Source organism: Muntiacus reevesi, chromosome 3, assembly GCF_963930625.1.
Source record: "Muntiacus reevesi chromosome 3, mMunRee1.1, whole genome shotgun sequence".
Classification (NCBI taxonomy): Eukaryota; Metazoa; Chordata; class Mammalia; order Artiodactyla; family Cervidae; genus Muntiacus; species Muntiacus reevesi.
The window spans coordinates 220,361,719-220,385,979 of record NC_089251.1 but is presented as its reverse complement, the minus strand read 5'-3'; the positions used below and the strand labels follow the sequence as shown (position 1 = coordinate 220,385,979).

Below are 24,261 nucleotides of genomic sequence, written 5' to 3'. Positions count from 1 at the left end.
AATTCTGTCTCAGATGTTTCAGAGACAGTTATCTGACTTCTCTGCCAGTGCCAACCCCTTATTGGACCCATTTCCCTTCCCACCTGTTAAGACAGCGTGAGCTTTCCACAGCAGCAGTGACTGAGCTTCTCCACTATATGTGTAGAGAGGGAAATCATCATACCCTGTCACTACCTGCCTTATTTCTCTTCTGCCATGATTCTTCATTTATCCCAAGAGATCATCTCATTACCATGACCTTACACGAGGCCCTCTGCCCACCCTGTGTTAACATATCTATATTTACAATTTCTTGCATAATGATAATGTATATCATGAAGACTGACACATCATTGTCCCTTAATATGTGATATTTTCTTTTTTTAATTCAGACTGCTATTGGAGGCATCTCAGAACTTATCATTAAAAATATAATTTAGGTGTTTTTATTATTCATTGTTTATCACAGTCCTGTCATTTAGACCAATTTGGCATATTTTAACTTATAAATGCTAATTATTAGCACCTGATCACTGAAGCTTTTAGACTGAAAAATCTCTGTGTACTTGCCTTCTCTAAAGTCTTGTTCTGGAATCAGAATAGAACACCCTTTACCCTACAGTTTGGGTTTTATTCATTTATTCTTATTAGGAGTAGAGGGACATTCATTGTACATAATTTAAAGAGTGTTTCTACCTAAAAAACTGTCCCTGAAGACTCATGAGTTTATTCCCAATCAACTTATCTTAATAAATTAGCTATTGATATAGTAATCAAATAAGGACTTTTAAGAGTACAAGTGGGTACTGGTAAACACATAAACAGAATTGCCTCAGCAAGTCTAGATGTGTGGCCACCTTAGGTACTGGTAATTTCACCACTGGTATACTTACAGGTCAACCTTGCTTCACAGGTATTTTAATGATGGGATAGTCCTTTATCCAGGCAAAGTGTAGTTCAGCACTGGATACAGTCTAAAGAACTCTCTTAGAGCATATACAACTAAAAACCTGAATATGAGACTACGAAGATGAGAACCCAGTCTAAAGAAAGAACCAGAAAACAATAGAAGAGGATGAAGACCAAGGAGAATTGATAAGAGAGAAAGACTGACAAGGACCTATTAAGAACAATTGATGAGGGAAAAATTATTGAAGTACTTATAATGTATTAGTAGCTTTCGGAACGATCAGAAAGAAAAACTTTAAAATTGTTCATCCACACAGACAAATGCCATCTTTGTGTCAATTCTTAATGTATTTTCCATTTATTTTTGATCAGCAAGAAAAATTATGTTTTTCTTATAGCTGATTAAAAACTTGTAGTATGAATTACAAATAGATTTCTGACATTAAAAAGGTACAATATCAAGGAAAAATTCTAGAATTTGAAGAAATTTTGATGTCTATTGAATATGTATAATATTGTATATAATATGTACATATACACTTCCCGAAAACGATGGTTAGGAGTAAACTTTAAATGGATACAACTTGATATTTAATAGTAAAGAGAAATGGAGTCTGGTTGGTAATACTGTTGAATTCTCTTTTGGAAATAAACACAATGTGTTAAAAACTAATGACATAAACTACTTTTTAAGTGATGTTACCTATCTTATTGATGCCTCAGTAGGATTCTTTGTGTGCCTGTGTTTTGGACTGAACTGGAGATGAGAAGATAGATAAATAAGATGGCTGAGCAGGGAACACCTTTCTTGCTTCCCTGCAGTTTTTTAAGGCCAGAAGATACCCTAAGGAGTATACTTAAAGTTAGGTAAGAAACATTTGTAAGTTTAAAGTTTAGTAAGTAGGAAAGAGAGAATTTATTTTGCCAGTTTAAAAGTGCATATTCCAGCATTTTGGGGGCATCAAGCATGCAAGAAGCAAATGTAATTGTTCTGTGAATTTGGCTCTTGGGTTTTTCATTCAAACCTAAGTATTGCAACCAGATCAGAAATTTCAACAATGTGGCATCTCTGTGACTTTCTCTGTGAAACCTAATGCTCTGTCTCATAGACATAATATAAAACACTCTGTAGGTCTGCATTATGTAACCTCCAACCATATAATTCTATACTTGGCTCAAAATCTGAAATTTTCCCTGGAAAAATATAAAGAAATAATAATAGTATTAAATTTGAAGTCACTCACATTAAAATATATGAGAACTTTACCTTTTAAAAGCTGAATATGACTATCTGCTTTAAATAATAACTAATCAGGACCAGCTTAATACAGCTTTTGATAATGTTTCACTTTATATTTAATTTTGGAAGCCTCTTGGTTTGCATATTCTTTGAATTTCATTCTTTTGATATTAAATAAAATTTACAGAAATGAATTTACCCAACTTAGCAAGGCAAATATTTATTTTGTAATAAAATCGATGCCATTTGTCAGTTTTCCTTACATTAAACATTCTAGAGTACACATAATTTTATTAAGCCACCACTAAATTCATGTGCCATATAATCAAACCCTTTTCTGACTTTCAAATTCTCTCAAGGATTAAGAAAAATGTTTAATATGAATACTTAATAAAATATCTCTAATTTTGAAATTTAACGTCCTCTTAGAATAATGGCTATGCTGACTATTTATATGTACATCTACTAGTTCTTTGAGGACAAGGATTTCTTAGGAAACTGTTTACATTTTGATAGGACAGAAAACAACTCTTTTTGAAAATTCATGAACTCTTAAACCTTGGCTCCATTTTGATTTTAAAATAAAATTAAACATGTTATGATACTAATGAGAATTATTTTATTCAAACTGATTGTCCCATATGATGTGTACGCTCAGTCAGATGTTGTCATTAAAGGCAATTTTGAAGTTATTTTATGAATCAGTAATGCTAATCTCAGTTTAGCAGAAATAACAGATTAGACCAGAGGTCTAATGAAATCTTCAGAGTCTCAACTAGCCTAGTTTATCTTCTCTAGCAGGAGGAACACATTTTTGTATGACAACATTAGGTATTTTTAGAGGAATGAAAATCTAAAAGTGTTATATTAAGCAAACAGACAATAATAACAACAAAATCTATTGTTCCCTTCCTGGTAACTTAATTCATTAAGACCTATCAAAGTGTATCAATGTGTCATCCTCATTTTTTTTCCTCTGTTCTCTACTCACTTTTATAATTCTTAAAAAATTTTACATTATGAAGTTAATATATACAGTAACATATACATTTTGAAGTTAATATGTCACCAATAAGAATACTGAATTCTATATTCTTCAAAAAAAAATTTTGGTAACCGACCCTTTAGTCAGGAATACCTTTAACATTTCCAGGAATTAAATGTGTTAATTTAATAATATTTCAAAGGTAAATACACTCTATCATGGGCATGTTAATACACCAGTTCAACTGATTAAGACAGAGTTGTCTGGACTTGAGTGAGAACCTTAGGTTTATCACATAAGATCTCTGAGACCATGACAGTGAGTCCTTAGTTTAAAGGAAGAGAAAGTGAAGTGAAAGTTGCTCAGTCGTGTCCCACTCTTTGTGACCCTATGAACTCTACAGTCCATGGAATTCTCCAGGCCAGAATACTGGAGTAGGTAGCCTTTCCCTAGTTTAAAGGGAGGGTCAGGAACAAATACCAAGAAGATTAAAACCTGGGGACTTGATAAATGAAAAAGTTTGACAAGGATGGTCATAGATGTTGTTATGAGTGATTGATGAAAGGAAAGTTACTATGTTATTTGCAAGTTGTGAATGTAAGTTACTTGTTCTTTCTGAATGTTATTGCTTGTCTATGAAATAGGGACAGTAATACCAAATAGGTAGAGTATATATATAACATATATATACCAAATAGGACAGAGTAACACTTGAAGCTCAGTGCTTAAATAGAGAGCTCCAAAAAAGCAGCTTTCTTTTTCCTCCTCCCCTACTTTCCCTCCTCCTTCATCATTTTGTGCATATGTGTGTGTGAGTGTGTATATATATAATATTTTAGTGTTTTATTTTTAGATACTTAAAATATTATAGAAAACCCCAAAGGTATCATTATGTTGTTCTCAGTTTTGCATATTATCAACAATATAGTGTTTAAATGATCTGCAACTTTCTTAAATATTACTACTTTGTCCTGAATCAAACATTTATCTAGGGTCTTCAGATCAATTTTATAACAACACTTCACAAATACAACCCATGACCATTTTGATTTAGCACTTAGTACCAGGATGGTCAAGATCATGGACAATCCAGTACTAGTGGGATCAAGGTCATGGATTTTCCTGTTGCACATCATGTGGCAACAACCTTCTCTCAGATGGACACTGAGCTCTCTGCTAGACACTGTGTGTGTAACTAATCAAGAAAATATATACAGTTTGTGTACAGTCATCATTACCTCTGATACAGCAATTCTGAGGGCTTTCCCAATTAAGAGTGAACAAGAAGCATCCTGTAAGGATCAAAATGGACCATTGGGCCACATAATATGTCCTCTGTTTATCTTGTTTTTGTCGTTTTTTTAATATACAAAACTTTAAGGGAACAGTTTTAGATTTAGCAAAAAATTCCAAAGGTTGTGCAGAGAATTCCCATGTGCCTAATACCCAGTTTCTCGTAGTATTAATATCTTACATTTCTGCAGTACACTCATCAGAATTAATGAGCCAAAATTGGTACATTACTGTTAACTAAAATCCACACTTTATTTGGATTTTACTAGGTTTTCCATGTCATTCTGTTTCAAGGTCCTACAGAAAATACTACATTGCATATAGTCCTCACATCTTCCTAGTCTCCTTTGGTCTGTGAATATCACACACTTTCCTTATTTTGGATGACCTTGAAAAATCTTGGGGAATACTAATTAGATAATTTGTAGGAAGTCTCTTAATTATGCTTTTGCCCTAATATTTTTCTCATGGTGAGACTTACAGTTATCAGTTTGGGGGAGGTCTTCTATTTTCTTTTATGTACTGATTGTATTTTGTCTGGCTGAGAGTTCAAAAAAAGCTTTTCCATGTGAGGCAACATTTGGGCTCATCCTGCTTTATTTAGCTCTCCTTGTTCAGTCTTAGTGATTGAGATGAAAGCTATTCTGATAACAGAGGAGATGAGATGATGCTCGCGAATAACCACAAAAAACAGAAGAAATTATTTTAGCCTATTTCTCAGAATATGTAAAATCCCTCCCAAAGTATATTTTTCTGAAATTTCTTTCACACCAGAGACAAGCGCTCACCACATATTATTCTTCAATATATTCCTTTCATTTTGTATACAAAAAGGTCAATATGAAAATATACATCAAACCTGAATGAAAACATCCTCTATTCCTATGCAACATACCAGCGCTTGAAGTTTTCTCTTCCAGCATTATTTGTTTAATAGAAATATTTTCCATACCACCTGGTTCTGGCAGAAAGTCAAAATTTGCATTTATATGAGGTAGTTTATCAAATATAACATACAGAAGTCTGTTAAGTACACATTGCATTTTGTTTGTGAGAAAATCTGTTTGTATTTAATGTAGTTTTTAAATTAACCTTAATGAAAGCTTCTGAAAATTGTTGTTCTAAGCATTTGAAATATGCAACAAGAACGGGTGGAAGACATAAACATGTTTTCCATTATATGTTATCAGATAGCCCAAAATTACTACAAAGAAGAATGTGGGACTATGTTAAATTAGAAAGATAAGCAAGCATTTAGTTAAAAGCAAAGGTCTTTAGAAGAGGAAAGCATCTAACACAGTTAACCCCAAACATCTTACAACAATCTTCAGTCAGAAGTATTTTAACAATTTTCAGTTAGAATGTTACATATTATATGCAGGAACTAAGATTATTTGCTCCAAAATTTAAGGTTTCATTTTCCTTAAACTAAGTTTTGCCAAATACTCAAAGACTCACCCACGGTTTTCTGAAGTGCTCAAAAAAATGTAACTGGAGCATGAACCTATCTGACTGTGTCTCTTAATTAATAGTTTATTCTCTTCTCATTCTTTTACTTTCTTTTCATTTCTTACAATATTGCCCTTTGTATCTTTTTGAATTTTAAAGTATTCCAGTGATTTCAGATAGAGGGATCCCCAACAGTGAATACAAGATTAATATTTATTTCTAATAGGCCTTTTTATCAGTTTGTGGAAAACTCAAATGTCTTTAGGTCTTGAGACTCTTTCATCTCCTACTTTTGCTATGTAAGAGGAAATGCTCAATATTTTCAGGTGGTGAATGTTTTTCAATTAAATCTAGATATCCAGATATTATATTCAATCACACAATTTTTAAATGTTAGAAACTAACCTTAAAATATTTTATATATTATGTAAGCCAAACATATGATTAATACCAGTTTGCAATCTGTATTATAAAATATAATAAACAATGTTAAGGATCTCCTAATTCAAGTAAAAGCTGGAAAAATGACTGTTTCTTTCAGCACATATTATATTCCTTTGTATGGAAAGCCATGGGATATTTAGAAATAAATCAGATGTCATTTAGAGGTTTGCTCTTCAATGCTTACAGCTTTTGACAAAGTCTGGGTTATGGTCCTTAATCATAGAATTTGTTACACCTTTGATCACAAATACCTTTGAAGCCATTGAAGTGCAGTTCTGACAGTTTTTAAAAAAATCTTACAACAAAGTTTTTTATTCAACAAATTCCATCTTTGACTAAATGATTCAGCAGTTTCAGTTTCCTAAGCTTTTTGCCTCCTAACTTCAAATATACTGCTTCATAATTTTTATCAATTGGAAACCTGATCTAAAATATTTAACTTAGCAGCACTATATCCAGAGGGTTTGACGTTTCTTATATTTCTCCTCTGATATGCCACTTGTTCATAGTGGATTTTGCTCTTAGCCATTATATGCAACAGTGACCTCTTGGGTTACCATCGGCAGCTTTGGTTGGAACAGCAAGACCTATGTGAAGCTATGAATGTCCATGCTATTAATAAGATATGTGGGAGTAAAAAAGTGCACACCTCACTCTTTCCTTAGTTACAAAGGTGGAAAATCTCCCTAAAATTTTACTTCTCCCTCCATCAGTTCCCTCTAACAAGTTGGAAAGAGACTGATAGACCTAGATATGAGTCATTGACCTTTTCACTCCTCAATCCTACTTTAACACGGTCCTACAAAGGATGGGCTTTGAGGTCTTTGTCACATCTGTCACGCCAGGCTCAGTCGTGCCCAACTCTTTGCAACCCAAAGGACTGTAGGCCACCAGGCTTCTCTGTCCATGAGATTTTTCAGACAAGAATACTGGAGTGAGTTACCATACCCTCCTCTAGAGGATCTTCCTGACCCAGAGATCAAACCTGTGTCTCCTGCATCTTCTACACTGCAGGCAGATTCTTTACTGCTGAGGCACCATCAAGAAAGCCACACTTACTCTGTCCCTTGCAAATCCTTTTGTATGACAAAGTCAACGTCTTTAACGTGTGGATGATTTCATACACTACTTTTTACTTCTAGAATGCATCTTAAGTGTGATTTAAACTGTTTGAGGGAGATGTTAAAGAATAATAGAGGTCTTTAGTAGGGCTTTAGGAGTTACATACTTTTAAGTGTAAATAAGTTTTCTTTGTAAGTCTTTCCACCCTAAATTATGTGAAAATTCAATCTCAAAATATAGTGTAGAACCACCACAACATCCCAACAAGTCTGCGAGAAATTATACCTTTGTACAAATGCAAATGTGTGGTTTTGTCTATTAAAATTGTAAGGCACATGGAAATCATGTTCATTTGCTAGTATAGAACTTAAGGTATCACAAAAACTCATATAAATATCTTCAGAAACTTTGACACAGTTTTTAGAATAATCTCAAGGATAGACAATGCCTATTCTATTTCTGTAGTTATGATTTGCTTAAAAAACCAGCAATGTTTAGTAAATAAAATGAATAAACAAACTGGATCATATACTGGGTTACAACATAAAAGATGAAAATCCAATTTCTCCATATTACAAATATCCATAACTGCCATTATTATAACATGCAAAGAAAACATTATAAAATGACAATTATACCATAAAAGGTATATAGGTTCTCAGTGTTGATGAGTAATACTTACATGCCTATTTTCTAGACAGATAATTAGCACCTTGGCTAGTAAATAATTTTACTAACTGAAATGTATTTTAAAGTCTGATAAAGTTAAATTCAGATAAAACAGAGTTAGTTATAAATCTTATCAACGGTTGAATGTTTGTGGTCTATGAATCAAATGTATATGAATCACCCGACAATACTTGTTAAGAACATGAACTCTTGGGCATCATGATGGAATTTTCATTCTTGCCATCCCTAGGTGGTTTTCTTGAACAGAAAGAATTACGGACTACTGGTTTCCATATCAAGAAATCATTATGATGATTTCATCCATCTGCAATGGATGTCAGAAATTCTTCACAGCAAGGCAGAATTTCACCATTAGCTTGTTTGTTACATTGAGATGGCTCTCTTTGTTAACCATTATATTAGAGCCACTAGATTTTCTCTAAAAAATTATTTGACATATTTCCATTTACAGTGAAGTACCTATTTACATCAGCTAATGAATTCTGCATTTTTTACATGTATGTATATTTCTTTCATATCCCATATCTTTCCAAAAAGAATGTCAGGTGGCTTGATATAGTATAAATGATTATAAAACTAAATTATGGCAGTTCATTCCTTCTCTCTGAATGTTTAAGAAAAAAAATGTGTTCTATTATGCTTCACCTTCCTGTTTTGTTTAATCCTTTTTGTATCTAGTTTGACAGGGACTTAAAGAATGTCTCTAACCTGCCCATCACTCTGGTTACAACAAAGGCAAAACCAGTAATTTTCCACTTCAGATATGTTCTTAAAGGGTATTTTATCTTCATACAAAAAATATTTTCTAAAATGAAGGCATTAATATTTCTACACTTGACTTTTTCTTGTTACAAAGAGAAAGGCAAATAATTTAATAACATTATTTGCTTATACCCCTTAAGGTTCAAATAACTAGTTATTATATAGGAACAGCTAGGTCTAATCTGCTTCAGAAGAAACATACTCTGTTAGTGTACAATAGCTAATATCAGATCACTAATAGATTTAACCTTGTAAGTTCATAGATATTTAAAAGTGCTATGGTTTGAAGGTCAACTTGTCTGTCTTACTGTAAAAGAAAGGCAAAGGAATGAATAAAAATTAGAAAGAATTAATTCTTCAAAAAGTTTTTACAAATCAAAACCCTGCAGTTTCACACTGAGAACAAAAGAAGCATATTAAACACCAAAGTTTATCAAGACAAATTAGGTCCCAGTTTCAAATTTTCTTTAATCTTTTGCATCTGAACGTTTTTTTTTGCCTCATGCTGTTTTCCCTAGTTAAATGTTAAAATGAATTCTAGCCAATACCATTGACTTCCTCCCTTAAAAATATTGAGACACATAATAAAAAATTAATTACTTCCCCTAATTTCCGTGTGATTCTTTAAAAAGATGTAAAATTCATTTAAAGTAAGTGGTGACTTTGTCTTTGAAGATCACGACAATTAACATGGATCAAAGCTTAGGTTCTGTAACGATGATAGCTTATTAGCATAATGAAATTAACTTAGAGACAAGAATCTTTAATAGGTACAACAAAAACGCTTTAATAATACTTGAAGAAAATTATGTATTTGCTAGAAGTACAACAGTTTCAGATTTTCTATCCAATTAATAAGTTGTTAATTAACTCCTTTTCCAAACAATGCACACTTTAAGTTAACATCTGCCCACTGGAATATTCTATCTATGGTGCTTCACTTTTTTGGAAGGATATAGAGGTTTTGCCAATGGTACTTTGAATTTTTATTACTAAGAAAATTCAAGTTTATCCTTCCTAACCTTAGATCTAATATTTTCATCCCTAAAATAAAAGAAGGCTTAATTTCATACCTTGAGAATGGAATGAAGATATCAATATATGATTGCATCTTGCAGGAGGTTTACACTTTCGGTCTTCACCATTTCAAGGGGAAAAATTTTATTGGACTCACTTGAGGTACCTATAAAATTTTATTTCTTTTATCAAACCAAGAAAAAATAGAAAAAAATATAAATAATTTTGATCTCAGTGTACCTGCTTGAAATGACTTGGATTTAAGGATAACTAAAAGAATGCTTTATTTCCAGCAACAAGTCTTAAAAATTATGCTCTATTCAAGGGATACTAAAAATATACTTTGTAATTCATGTTGCATTCATTCATTAAACCAATTTATTGTACATTATTATTTATTGAGTGTGCCAAGCACTATGAGCCTCCCAACATTAAAAAGAAGTGGAGCATGTTGTTATAGGTGGTTTTTCCCTATTGCTTGTGTGACTATCATTGATTTTCTCCTTTTTGGCATAGCAGAAATGTGGGTACTCTCTCCAGGTCCTTTTCCTCTACTATACATGATTTACCTTTCTGTGAAAAGAAGAGAAGCAAAAAGCAAAGGAGAAAAGGAAAGATATTCCCATTTGAATTCAGAGTCCAAAAGAACAGCAAAGAGAGATAAGAAAGCCTTCCTAAGTGATCAGTGCAAGGAAATAGAGGAAAACAACAGAATGGGAAAGACTAGAGATCTCTTCAAGAAAATTAGAGATACCAAGGGAACATTTCATGCAAAGGTGGGCACAATAAAGGACAGAAATGGTATGGACCTAACAGAAGCAGGTAGCAAGAATACACAGAAGAACTGTACAAAAAAGATCTTCACAACCCAGATAATCATGATGGTATGATCACTCACCGAGAACCAGACATCCTGAAATGCGAAGTCATGTGGGTTTTAGGAAGCATCACTATGAACATAGTTAGCGGAGGCAATGGAATTCCAGTTGAGCTATTTTCAATCCTAAAAGATGATGCTGTGAAAGTGCTGCATTCAATATGTCAGCAAATTTGGAAAACTTAGCAGTGGCCACAGGACTGGAAAAGGTCAGTTTGCATTCCAATCCCAAAGAAAGGCAATGCCAAAGAATGCTCAAACTACCACACAATTGCACACATCTCACACGCTAGTAAAATAATGCTCAAAATTCTCTAAGGAGGCTTCAACAGTATGTGAACCATGAGCTTCCAGATGTGCAAGCTGGATTTAGAAAAGGCAGAGGAACCAGAGATCAAATTGTCAACATCCATTGGATCATCAAAAAAGCAAGAGAGTTCCTGAAAGACATCTATTTCTACTTTATTGACTATGCCAAAGCCTTTGACTGTGTGGATCACAATAAACTGTGGAATATTCTGAAAGAAATGGGATTACCAGACCACCTGACCTGTCTCCTGAGAAACAAAATTTTCTTAGGGCTCAGGTATGGAGTGAGACTATCAGCTGATCAAAAAGAAATGGGTTTTATAGGCTTTGTTTTAATTAGCTCAAACCATGATTCAGTTTATTCTCAGGGCTAGAGTCGACAGCATCTCAAAGTTTTGTCTCCATTGCATCATTGACCATTATGATTCCTAGTTCCCTGGTATTTCTCTCTGTATGCCTATTATGGGCCCTTTTTCTTTATTTCCTGTATCAGTGTGTATCTGATAGGAAAGATGTAGGCAGCCAGGAAACCTAATAATTAACAAGGGTTCTAGAACTAATGATGTGGACTGGGAGCAGCATAAAAGCTTTGGGATCAGAGCCTAGTCACAAATTTCTGGATCCAGAGCAAAAAAATACTTAGAAAGAGTATTACCAATATATATAAACTGGAAAACACAGAATTCCAATGAGCAAGGGTTTTCTGGAGGTAAGAGTGTGGGGGTTTAAGACCAAAAAGTCCTCCTTAAATTTTAATATGAAAAAAACTCATCCATCTATTGAATATTTGCTTTAGATTATGCTCACTTGCATCAGGAAGTTTCAGTTCAGTTCAGTCACTCAGTTGTGTCTGATTCTTTGCAACCCTATGAACTACAGCATGCCAGGTCTACCTGTCCATTACCAACTCCTGGAGTTTACCCAAACTCATGTCCACTGAGCTGGTGATGCCATCCAACCATCTCATCATCTGACGACAGAGGCATCACTGGCTAAATTCTGAAGGAGATGAGAATGCCAGACCACCTGACCTGCCTCTTGAGAAATCTGTATGCAGATCAGGAAGCAACAGTTAGAATTGGACATGGAACAACAGACTGGTTCCAAATAGGAAAAGGAGTATATCAAGGCTATATATTGTCACCATGCTTATTTAACTTATAGGCAGAGTACATCATGAGAAACGCAGGCTAGAGGAAGCACAAGCTGGGATCAAGTTTGCCAGAGAAATATCAATAACCTCAGATATGTAGATGATACCACTCTTATGGCAGAAAGTAAAGAACAACTAAAGAGCCTCTTGATGAAAGTGAAAGAGGAGAGTGAAAAAGTTGGGTTAAAGCTCAACATTCAGAAAACTAAGATCATGGCATCCAGTCCCATCACTTCATGGCAAATAGATGGGGAAAAGTGGAAACAGTGGCTGACTTTATTTTGGAGGGCTCTAAAATCACTGCAGATGGTGACTGTAGCCATGAAATTAAAAGATGCTTACTCCTTGGAAGGAAAGTTATGAACAACCAAACAGCATATTAAAAAACAGAGACATTACTTTGTCCACAAAGGTCTGTCTAGTCAAGGCTATGGCTTTTCCAGTGGTCATTTATGGATGTGAGAGTTGGAGTATAAAGAAAGCTGAGAGCCGAAGAATTGATACTTTTGAATTGTGGTATTGGAAAAGACTCTTGAGAGTCCCTTGTACTGCAAGGAAATCCAACCAATCCATCCTAAGGCAGATCAGTCCTGGGTGTTCATTGGAAGGACTGATGTTGAAGCTGAAACTCCAATACTTTGGCCACCTGATGTGAAGAGCTGACTCATTTGAAAAGACCCCGATGCTGAGAAAGATTGAGGGCAGGAGGAGGAGGGGATGACAGAGGATGAGATGGTTGGATGGCATCACCAATTCAAGGGACATGGGTTTGGGTAGACTCCAGCAGTGGTGATGGACAGGGAGGCTGATGTGCTGTGGTTCATGGGGTCACAAAGAGTCAGACACGACTGAACTGAACTGTACTTGGGGGTATCTTATCACAGTACTCAACTATTCTTGGGGCATTGTTTAAAACAACAAAAAAGAAAAGTACACTGGGTCCTAAATTATAGTAAAGTGAAATGTTTGTAGACTGACTTCTCTTTACTTCTTGCCTCCAGTCTCCCACCAGTAACTTTAGTTGGGCAAGCTTCACTGGAAGCCCAGTGGACAGAGGAGGCTGGGAAAGGTAATATTTTGCAGAGATCAGTTACATTTTCATAGAGCAGAGGAGGAGAAAGGCACAAAACAGATATGAGAATGACTAGCACAATTTCATAATTAATAATTTCTTATTAACCACAAATATTAGATACAGGAGAACATTACTAAAATAGACACTTCACTGCTTTTCTTACCAACTCTGTGATATTCTAACACCCACTGCCATTCTCCTTGAGAATGGGGATATCATTCTGAATTGCCTATGAGTTCATATCAGTCCTCTCCATTTTATATCCTTCAATTCATTTTTATGCTTTATAATATAAACCTTAGTTTGTTTATATTACATTATAGTACAGTTTATCACACAGACTCTTTGTGCTTTATGCCCATTTCACCTCCAGCACCTCCTTCTGGCCACCAAAATATATCCTCTTGCCCAACCTAAATCATTTAAATTTTAGAACATTTCAAGCTTTTGCAGACAACTGTGTCTTATATATGGCTTCCCTGGTGGCCCAGTGGTAAAGAACCCGCCTGCCAATGAAAGAGACATTTTGGGTTCAATCCCGGGGTTGGGAAGATCCTCTAGAGAAGGAAATGACAACCCATTCAAGTATTCTTCCCTGGAAATTTCAGGGACAAAGGAGCCTGGCAGGCTATAGTCCATTAGGTCACAAAAGAGTGGGGCATGACTGTGCGACTGAACAACCACAGATGTTTCATATGGTTTCTTCTGCTTGCAGGGCCAGTAACTTCTCACCATCCACCACCACTGTAGCCATCATCATCTTTTTTGCCGCAGTAGATTAACTCTTCTAGTCTCCAAAACTTAATTTCCATGTGCGTTCTATGACTAGGGGCCTCTTTGTGCTTTGCTTGAGCTTTAGGTATATCTCTCTTGATAACATTTTCCTGTGATAATTGTTTCTATTTGATATCTAGTATCCCAGGCAGGATTTCAAGTACATGAAAATTGAGAATTATACCTCCTTAATTTTGAACTAATGTCTCTCACATAGCAGGGAAACAGTAAAATGTTGTTGAATTAGTGAATGAATGAATGAGTAATCTCTACTTTGACTACATTAGGTAACAGCATATTCATTTTATACATCCTGTAGTTATAAAGACATGCAAAATAAAGAAAAATTTCATTGTGTCATCTATAATGTAAATGAAAGTTGCTCCTTAAAGATATGTTTAAACAGTTAATAAAATAGCTTGAAATGGTCTCCTCTAAATAAAAATATATTTAGTCTCTTTTTATTCAAGCATTCTCTTTTAATGCAATCCTTTCCCTCCTTACATGAAAGTTGCTGCTTTTTACTTTCTAAGGTTTTACACAGTTGTGTCCTGGATTTGAATTTTCCTTGATGACCCTGTTATTTTAATATTGCTTTTCTTGTTTGTTTTCAGAATAATTTATGTTTCACACTTAATTTGCATGTTGTTGTTTTTTTTTTCTAATTTCATGAGATTGAACAAGAATATAGCTTTCTGGTATCATATGACAAGTCAGCAGGAAAATGCACTATACTTATTGGAAGTTGGAAAACAGTGATTTAAAAAAATGTATTTTTTTGTTTTTTTGTGCAATTCCCTCTATCCTGAAAATCTTCATTTCTTTGAAACATATATCCTGGTAAATTGGCATAAGCCTGGTGGATATTCAGTTTGGGCTTATAGAAAATAGTTAATCATTCTTTTCCTTATGTTAAATACCTGTGATAAGAACAAATCTCAAATATTAAGGGATTATTAAAATGAATTTTTAAACTTTGGGATTATATTTTATAAAATATCTATGAGAAAGTTGAGCTTGTTTCTATACTTTAATTAAACTTTTTGTTGCTGTTGTTGAAGAAAATTGTAGATGCACACGGAGTTGTAAGTAATAATACACAGATTCCATGTTCCCTTTACTCCGTTTTCCCCAGTGGTATCATCTTGCAAGACCATAGTACCATATCACGATCAGGATATTGACACTGATACAGCCAGCACATTTCTGTCACTGCCCAAACAACTCACATTTCTCTCTATAGTCTCCGTGCCTCCCTCATTCCTAAACTGTGGCAACCACTAGTCTATTTTCTGTTTGTATAATTTTGTCATTTCAAGAAGGTTATGCATATGAGATCATTCAGTATGTAACTTCTGGAGATTGGCGTTTTTCACTGTGTAACTCTCTGGAGATTCACCCGAGTTGTTCTGTGTGTCAACAGGTCATTCCTTTGTAATTTCTGAGTAGTATTCCACATACCTAAGACTGTTTAGTCATTCATCCACTGAAGACCATCTTGGTTGTTTCCAGTATTTGGTTATTATGAATAAAAATGCTTTGGATATTTGTATAGAGCTTACTGTGTGAATATGAGCTTTTAATTCTCAGGGATAAATGCTCCCAAGCGCAATTACTGCATTGTATGGTGTTTGCATGTTTAAATTCCTTATACTGAGAAACTTTTTTATAAAGTGCCTGAACAATTTTTCATTCTTGCCAGCAACGTATGAGTGATTCAATTTCTCCTCATCTTTATGAGCATTTAGTTTTATGACTATTTTTTTAAATTTCATTCTGGTAGACATGTGGTGATATCTTACCTTTTAAATTTTCATTTCCTTAATGACCAATTATGTTGAACTTACTGAATGAACTTATTTGCCCCCTATATATCCTCTTCAGTGAAATGTATGATCAAGTCTTTTGCCTATTTTCTAATTGTATTGTTTGAGACTTTATTGTTAAACTTTCAGAGCTCTTTACATGTTCTAGATAGTATAGTTTGGTAAGACATGTGATTTGTAAATATTTTCTCCAAGTCTCTAGCTTGTTTTCTCACTGTCTTAAAAGTGTCTTTTCCAGAGCAAAAGTTTTTAATTTTGGTGAAACACAATTAATTCAACTTTTCTTCTAAGGATCATGCTGTTAGATCCTAAATATTCACACCTATAATTTTTTCAAAAGTTTTATAATTTTATGTTTACATTTAAGTCAATAATTCATTTTCAAATAATTTTTATTTTAGATAATAGGTCTTGGTCACGGTTATATTTTTGCCTATGATTGTTCAATTGCTCCAGCATATTTTGTTGAAAAGGCTATCTTTCCTCCATTAAATTGCTTTTATATTTTTTAAAAATTCAGTTAAGCATACTTGTGTGGATCTAATTATGGCTTCCTTATTGTATTCCATTGATCTATATGTATGATCACCAATGCCACGTAGTCTTAAATGCTTTAGCTATATATATATTATATTATATAATTTAGCTATATATAATTCTTAAAATTGGGTAGACTGATTCCTCCCTTTTCACTCTTTTTATAAAGAATTGTGTTAACTATTTTAACTCCTTTGACTTTTGTTGCAAATTTCACGATACTCTTCTCTGTATATACAAAATAATTTGACATTTTAATAACAATGGCAGTAAACCTATTTATCAATTTGAATACACTTGAAATCTCTACTATGTTGAGTCTTCCAATCCATGAACACAGTTTATCTATTTATTTAGATCTTTGGTTTCTTACAGCAGTATGTTATATTTTTCAGCATATAAGTCCTATCCATACAGTTTTAGGTTTACACCTAAGTGTTTCTCTTTTTGTGAGCAAATGTGTCATTATATTTTTACTTTTGGTGTCCACTGTGTTCATTGTCAGCATGTAGAAAGACAATTCCTTTTTGGATGTTTATATTGTATCCTGCAAACTTGCTGAATTCTCTTATTTTCTAGGAATTGTTAAGAATCTTAGGAATTTTCTATGTAGACAATTATGTTATCTGCAAATAGAGTTTTATTTCTTCCTTTTCAAACTGTGTGCCATTTATTTTATTTCCTTTGCTAACCCTGTTGCCCTGGCTAGGACTTCCAGCACTGTGTTGAAAAACAGTGAAAGCAGATATGCTTGCTTTGCTCCTAACTGCAGGGGAAAAGCATTTTAATTCTTCATCCTTAAATATTGACTGTAAGACTTTTTTATAGGAGCCTTTTATCAAATTGGAAAAATTTCCTCAATTCCTATTTTTCTTAGAGTTTTTCATGAATGGGTATTGAATTCTGTCAAATGTCTTTTCTGTATCAATGATATGACCATATGCTTTTTCTACTTTGACCTACTAATACAGTGGATTATATTCATAGTTTTTTTAATATTGAAGCAATCTCACATCACTGTAATAAACCTAACTTAGTCATGGCATATGATTATTTTTATGTATTACCTAATTCTACTTGCTAACACAATATTAAAAATTTTTGTGGCCCATGAGGATATCAGACCATAGTTTTCTTTTTCTTGTCTTTATCTACATTTGGTATTAATATTAGTGCAATACTAGCTTAATAAGATAAGGCAGCATATATTCCATGTCTTTTCTTTTCTGAAAGAAATTGTATGTAATTTGTATTAACTCTTTTATAAAATTCAGTGGAATTCCCCCAATGAAATGATTTAAGCCAGGAATTTCTCCTTTATGAGTTTTAAAATTATGAGCTCAATTTTCTTAATAGTTGTAGGACTACCCAAATTATCTATTTCACATTTGGTCATTTGTGGTAGTTTGTGCTTTCAAGAAATTGGTCTGTTTCATCTAAGCTGCCAAATTTATCTGAGTAGATTTGTTATAAACACTGTATTATTTTTTCTTTTGATGTCTGTAGGGTCTGTAGTGAAATCCCTTGTTCATTAATGATACTGGTAAATTTTGTCTTTTTTCTTTGTCAGTTGGTAAATTTTATTGATCTTTGCAAAAAAAAAAAGTTTTTACTTCATTGTTTTACTCCTATTTATTTCTGTTCTTATTTTATTATTTCCTTCTATCTGGTTGCTATTATTATGTTTGATCTTTTCTTTCTGAATTCTTAAGTAGGACATGAAATTATTGACTTGAGACTTGACTTCTTTTCTCATAAGTATTTAGTGCTAGAAATATCTCTCCCATTACTGGTTTAGCTGTGTCCTGTAAATGCTTGGCATATTATATTTTCATTTTTATACAGTGTGATATATTTTTAATTTTTGAGACTTTCTTTTTGATCCATAAATTATTTAGAGGTCAACTGTTTAGCTTCTAGTTATTTGAGAACTTCCTGTTTTTCTTTTTTTAATTGGAGAAAAATTGCTTTACAATGTTGTGTTGGTTTCTGCTGTACACAACGCAAATCAGCCATAATTATACTTATACCACCACCCTCTTGAGAATTTCCTATTATTTTCTGTTTTCGACTTCTAGCTTGATTTCATTTGGTCAAAGAACAAATTTTGTATAATTTCAATTCTTTTAACATTATCAAGATTGTTTTTTGGCCCAGCATACGATTTACTTTTCTGCCCTGCCCTATTCTCCTTATCCTTCTAACACTCCATAGATGACTGTTAGATCTTTAGATACAGCCCTAAAGGGATTAAGTCTCGCTGATTTTTCCTCCCAGTCTATTTTCTCTTCATTTTTCAAATTGGGAAAATTTTATTGTCTACATTCTTTCCTCTATTCCCTCTTTCCTCCTGTTGAACCCATTCACTTTTTACATTTTTCAATTCTAAATTTCCATTTGGTTTTTCTTTTGTGTTCTATTTATATGCTGACATTTTCTTTCTCTTTACTAGAATTTTCAAATTCATTTGACCTGCGTATTATTGGTCAAAGATCAACTAGTCATTTAAGCATTTTATGATGACTGCTTTAGAATCTTTATCAAATAATTCTAACAGCTCTGTCTTCTTGGAACTGACATTTATTGGTTGTATTTTTTTCAAAGATTTGCCCAGACCTTGATAGGACTAGTTTTTTATTGAACTTGGACTCTGGGTTATCAAGTTATGACACTCTGGATATTATTTAAATCTTTTATTTCTGCCAACTTCCTCTAGTACCCACTCTGGCAAGGGAATATGGGGCATATTGCATCACTACCAGTTTGAGAAAGCAGTTCCAGTTCCCCAGCTCAGCCTCCATTCACACTCACGGGGGTTTGAAATCACATGGTGTCAGAGTAGCATCAGTAGAGAACAAGAAAGTAGCCAGAACTTCCACCTTTGCCCAGGAGTACCAGGGTGCATGTCTAAAACTTTATATCACACCCATACCTAAAATGATATAAGCACATCCCAGCCTTAGACACTTCAATGAATAGCATCTTCAAACCATTAATAGTTATCACTAGTAAAAAAAATATATATGTGTGTGTGTGTGTATCACAGACAGATGTTACAACTTTAAAATCAATATTTAAAACCATTTAGAAATTAAAACAGCTAAAAAATTAGGGTTAGTGAATCTGAAAGATTATTGATATTGGTAACCTTTATTGATAAAGGTTATTCATAAATGTTGAAATTTCTTTTAATAATTTTGAATCCAACAGATTTTTTCCCATCAGTTTATAAGCATATATATGATTAGTGCAGCTGTCATACAGCTAGCATGAACAACATGCTAGCCTTTTAGAGCACAACTAGTCCACAATAAGATACATGAATTCAATACACGTAAAACAACAATGTAATGCCAACCCCTCAACTCTGACTCCAGTTCACTGCCAGTCAACCAGCAGAGTTCCCACTCCAACTGGGGCTACATAGCTTCCTCCTTGGAAACCTGAAATAAATTCCAAAAGGTCTTTATTCACAATGGACACAGTAAGCTCTGCACCCGGCCCCTAAAGTGGATGTGTCCTACCTTTGCTGCTGAGCCTAGAGAACCACAGCAAAGAAGCAGATCCCAGACCTTACTCTACTGCTGACCATCTGCAAGCTTTCACTATCAGACCCAGCCTGGCTGGGTGTTTAAGGCCAAGATATACAGCCTACAGGCAATAGGCCATGATGTCTAGCTGTTCTGGTCCTGACCAAACAGGGGCCCACCAGCCTGTGCTTTACTGAACACACAGGGTTCTACCAGATAATGCAATTTCATGGGCCAAAATCTATATACAGTCTGAATACATGCCACTTTTTCTTCTGACATGAAAAACACTCATATCATATGACAGAATGCAAGCAAATATTCATAGCAAAGTAAAGTTTTTAAAGACAAATCTCATTTTCCTACTAGTATTATGATAATTCATTGAGCATAAAATTCTCAAAATGTTCATGGTAATAGAATACTTAATAAGCCTTTCAAGATTTGATGAGAAAAGATAGAGCTATTGGCCAGAGCCATGCACACTAGTTAGTCAATACTGAGGGAAGCGTTGAGATTTCTAAGAGCCTTAGTCTCTAAGCACATCATTTTTTCCCAAGCGCTGTTTTTTATATAAAATCATCATTTAAGTATGCTTATCACATGACTTCCTCCTCAACTGTTGACAAGATAAATGACACACTCTCTAAAACAGGTGGTTCTCCAACAAGCAAGAACTCTGCTCAATGTTATGTGGCAGCCTGTGTGGGAGGAGAGTTTGAGGGAAAATGGATACATGTATATGTATATGTATATGTATGACTGAGTCCCTTCACCATTTCTCTGAAACTATCACAATATTGTTAATTGGCTATGCTGCTACTAAGTCACTTCGGTATTGACTGACCCTGTGCAACCCCAGAGACGGCAGCCCACCAGGCTCCCCCGTCCCTGGGATTCTCCAGGCAAGAACACTGGAGTGGGTTGCCATTTCCTTCTCCAATGTATGAAAGTGAAAAGTCAAAGTGAAGTCGCTCAGTCATGTCTGACTCATCGCGACCCCATGGACTGCAGCCTACCAGGTTCCTCCGTCCATGGGATTTTCCAGGCAAGAGTGTTGGGGTGATTTGCCATTGCCTTCTCCGTAATTGGTTATACCTCAGTATAAAATGTAAAGGTAAAAAAATAAAACAGGGGTTCTTGGCATTAATAGGTATTCAACCAAGTTTTCAGGAGTGCATCTTAAACAAAAAACAATAAAGATATTGTCTTGTATTTTTCATAAAGCTAATTCAAAATGTTTGACTTCATACTTTTTCTACTTATTCTAAAAAATGTTTGTTGATAAATGAGAGATTTATAATAAGAGGTGTTATGTTTTCATTGCTCTTTTCATTAAGTAGAAAATTGCCAATTCAATGTAAGTACTTATTTTTATTTAATTTTACTGGTCTATAAACTATAAGTCAGGGAGTCCTATTACAAAATAACTATTATCATTCCTTTTACCTTGTACACAATTCAGAAATACATTTCAAAATTAATTTTCCAAAATCAAGATTAAAATGAATGGGCTAAAGGTATAGCAACTAAAAGAATGGAAGTCAAATAATATCATTTGCAAATTGTTTTCATATTTAAGAGTAGCAAAGCTGTTGTGTGAAAAGTGTCTATAAAAATATGCCTGAAACAAAGAAAGAAAACAAAGCCTCATGGGACCCAACCTATTGGATAGCCTAAAATATCATTATGCACCAAATGGCTGGTGTTTATGGGTGATATACAAACTGATGTAATCCCTGTTAACACAACATAGCAACTGGAGTTACATCCTGGCTTCCCTTCGGAGGGGTCCCCATTGACACCTATGGAAACAATCAGTTCTCACTTGGTTTTTAATTTTAGTTGTCACTAACAATGCCCCCACCTTGTGGCTTAGCATCTCATTATTAACTCACAAGCATGAAACAAGAACTTAAGGAATGTTTGGGGATTTATTTCCCAGCAGCTGAGATATTAAAGGTGAGGTCAGAGCAAACACTTGTTGGTGTGGGACAGTAATTAAGGTTTAGGCAGAAGGTACAGAACTGCAATCTTAGCTAACACTGTTCATATCTGGTATCTCATCTCAATTAGTATGTGTATATATATATATATATACATTTATATATATATACACACATATACATATATACACACATGTATTTTATATATATATGTATTATATATATATAATATACAGGGATCGGGAAGATCCCTGGGAGTATGAAATGGCTACCTACTCCAGTATTCTTACCTGGAAAATCCCATGGACAGATGAACCTGGCAGGCTACAGATCCTGGGATTGCAAGGGTCAGACACAACTTTGCACCACCACTTACAAAGCCACAGGAATCGATTTGAGGAGTCTTGTTTAAGAATGCAGATGGGGACTCTCTTGTTAGCACTGTTGATACCTTCAAAGATGACAAGTATCTTATTCCAGAAAATGCTATTATTATCATTAATTTTGCTTTGCTTTACTTCTGCTTCCTCTTTCTTCTGCTCCTTCTCCTTTTCCTTCTTCTTCTTCAGCTATCACCTGTCTCTGCCACAGAGCTATGTTCAAGGGTCATGTTGACCCATGCAAAACAGAATCCTCCTTCTAAATACCATGAATAATAACAGGCTATAAGAGAATATGGCTCACTTATAAAAAGCTGTGAAGTATAAATGAAAGAAAATAGGCCTTTAAGTTGTGAGACAAGGCTAGTCCTACCTTTCCTGCCATCCAGCTAGATAAATTTAGACATTCAATGCTTTTATCACCATTTCTGGACCCTAATACCAATATTCATCTTGTATTTTCTTACAAGGCATTTGTGAGATATATAGTTCTATTATTAATATAAATTAAAATTTTATTATTATTTTAATATATGGAACTTATAATCAGATATTGTTTTCCCTTTCAAAAGTAGAAATTGTTGCCTCCTTTAATTTTGGGGTCTATAATCAATAGGCCTAATGAGATCTCTGCATTATAAGGACAAGGACAACTGAGGTCTAGACCAGTGAATTTTCAAAAATCAGCACATTAGCTTCACCGGGTATGTGAATAAATCCCTCTCACCCACCGCGCCCTCCCACCAGACTGGCCGAGTCAGAATCTCTAAGGGTAGGTTCCACCTGGGAATTTGTATTTCTAACAAGCCTGACCAGTGATTCCCACAATCATTTCAGCTGAGCACTCTTGGTCTAAACTGCCTCCTGACAGAGGATAGAGTGCAGAGTCAAAGTCAGGCTAAATTCCATAGTCCCTGAATTCTAAATCAGACTTCTCTCAACTATGCAAATGTAATATTTCTTTTTTCTAAACTTCAATTTGATCTTTATGTTGGGTCTTTGGTTTTGTATTAATAAAGTGTTTAGGGAGACCATAAAGAAAAAAATGTGTGTGCTTTTTACTATAGTTTTTGCATATGTTATCTGTACTATTCCTCAGATAAAAGGAACACTTTTACATTCTTGCAGGTATAACCTTCAACCATAACTTTCTAGATTTAGTACATTCTTATACAAAGTCAGAGGTCCTAGCTGTTATATTTATATTTGACAAATGATTAAATGAAGGCAAGAAAAGACACACTTTAAAACCTTCTATAAACAAGATTCTAAATCACTAAAGTACATGGTAGCTCCTCTTAAAAGAAAGAGATGCTTATGTGGGATAATTCCATATGAACAAGTTGTTCTTATCTCAACAAGCATTTGCAATACTAAAATGATCTTCTCATTCTCTCTTTACTGAAAAGGTTTGAAATGGAACTGAGTGGGAAAATAAACTGGAGTTCTGCTCCTCTTGGAATCATTTGGTCACTAAAAGCAACAAAACTTCAGAATAATTAATTTTGGCGATCATTTGAAGTTAAAAATAAACACAAACTGTTGCATTCTTCTGCCCTAAGACTAGTCAGATAAGACTAGATGAGCTGGAACCTGAGCCAGTCCCCTCAGTGACAGCAATCTTGTCTTTTAACTTTAGTATTCAGGAGAAGTATTATTGTTTTCCATAATTGTATTACTATTGAAAAATTAAGAAGCACTGCAATCATAAAAAGGTACTAATTTCCTTCACTATTTCATAAGAGATGAGTTCCTAGGTTTTTTCTCCCAACAGTCAACAGTGAGAAGTTGTGGTATAACTACTATGGAAAAGAGTTTGGAAGTTCCTCAAAAAAATAAAAATGGAGTACCCATATGAACAGCAAATCTACTCCTGGGCATGCATCCACACAAAACTATATTTCAAAAATATACATGCACCATTATGTTCACAGCAACACTATTTACAATAGACAAGACATGGAAGCAACCTAAATGTCCATGAACAAATGAATAATAGCTAAAGAAGATGTGCTATACATACA

At 34.2% G+C, this 24,261-nt stretch overlaps 1 long non-coding RNA gene across 1 annotated transcript in view; it reads right to left on the bottom strand.

The window, feature by feature from the left end:
- Positions 1-24,261, bottom strand: part of LOC136163420 (uncharacterized) — a 220,005-nt gene that overhangs the window by 82,953 nt on the left and 112,791 nt on the right. The window lies entirely within an intron of this gene.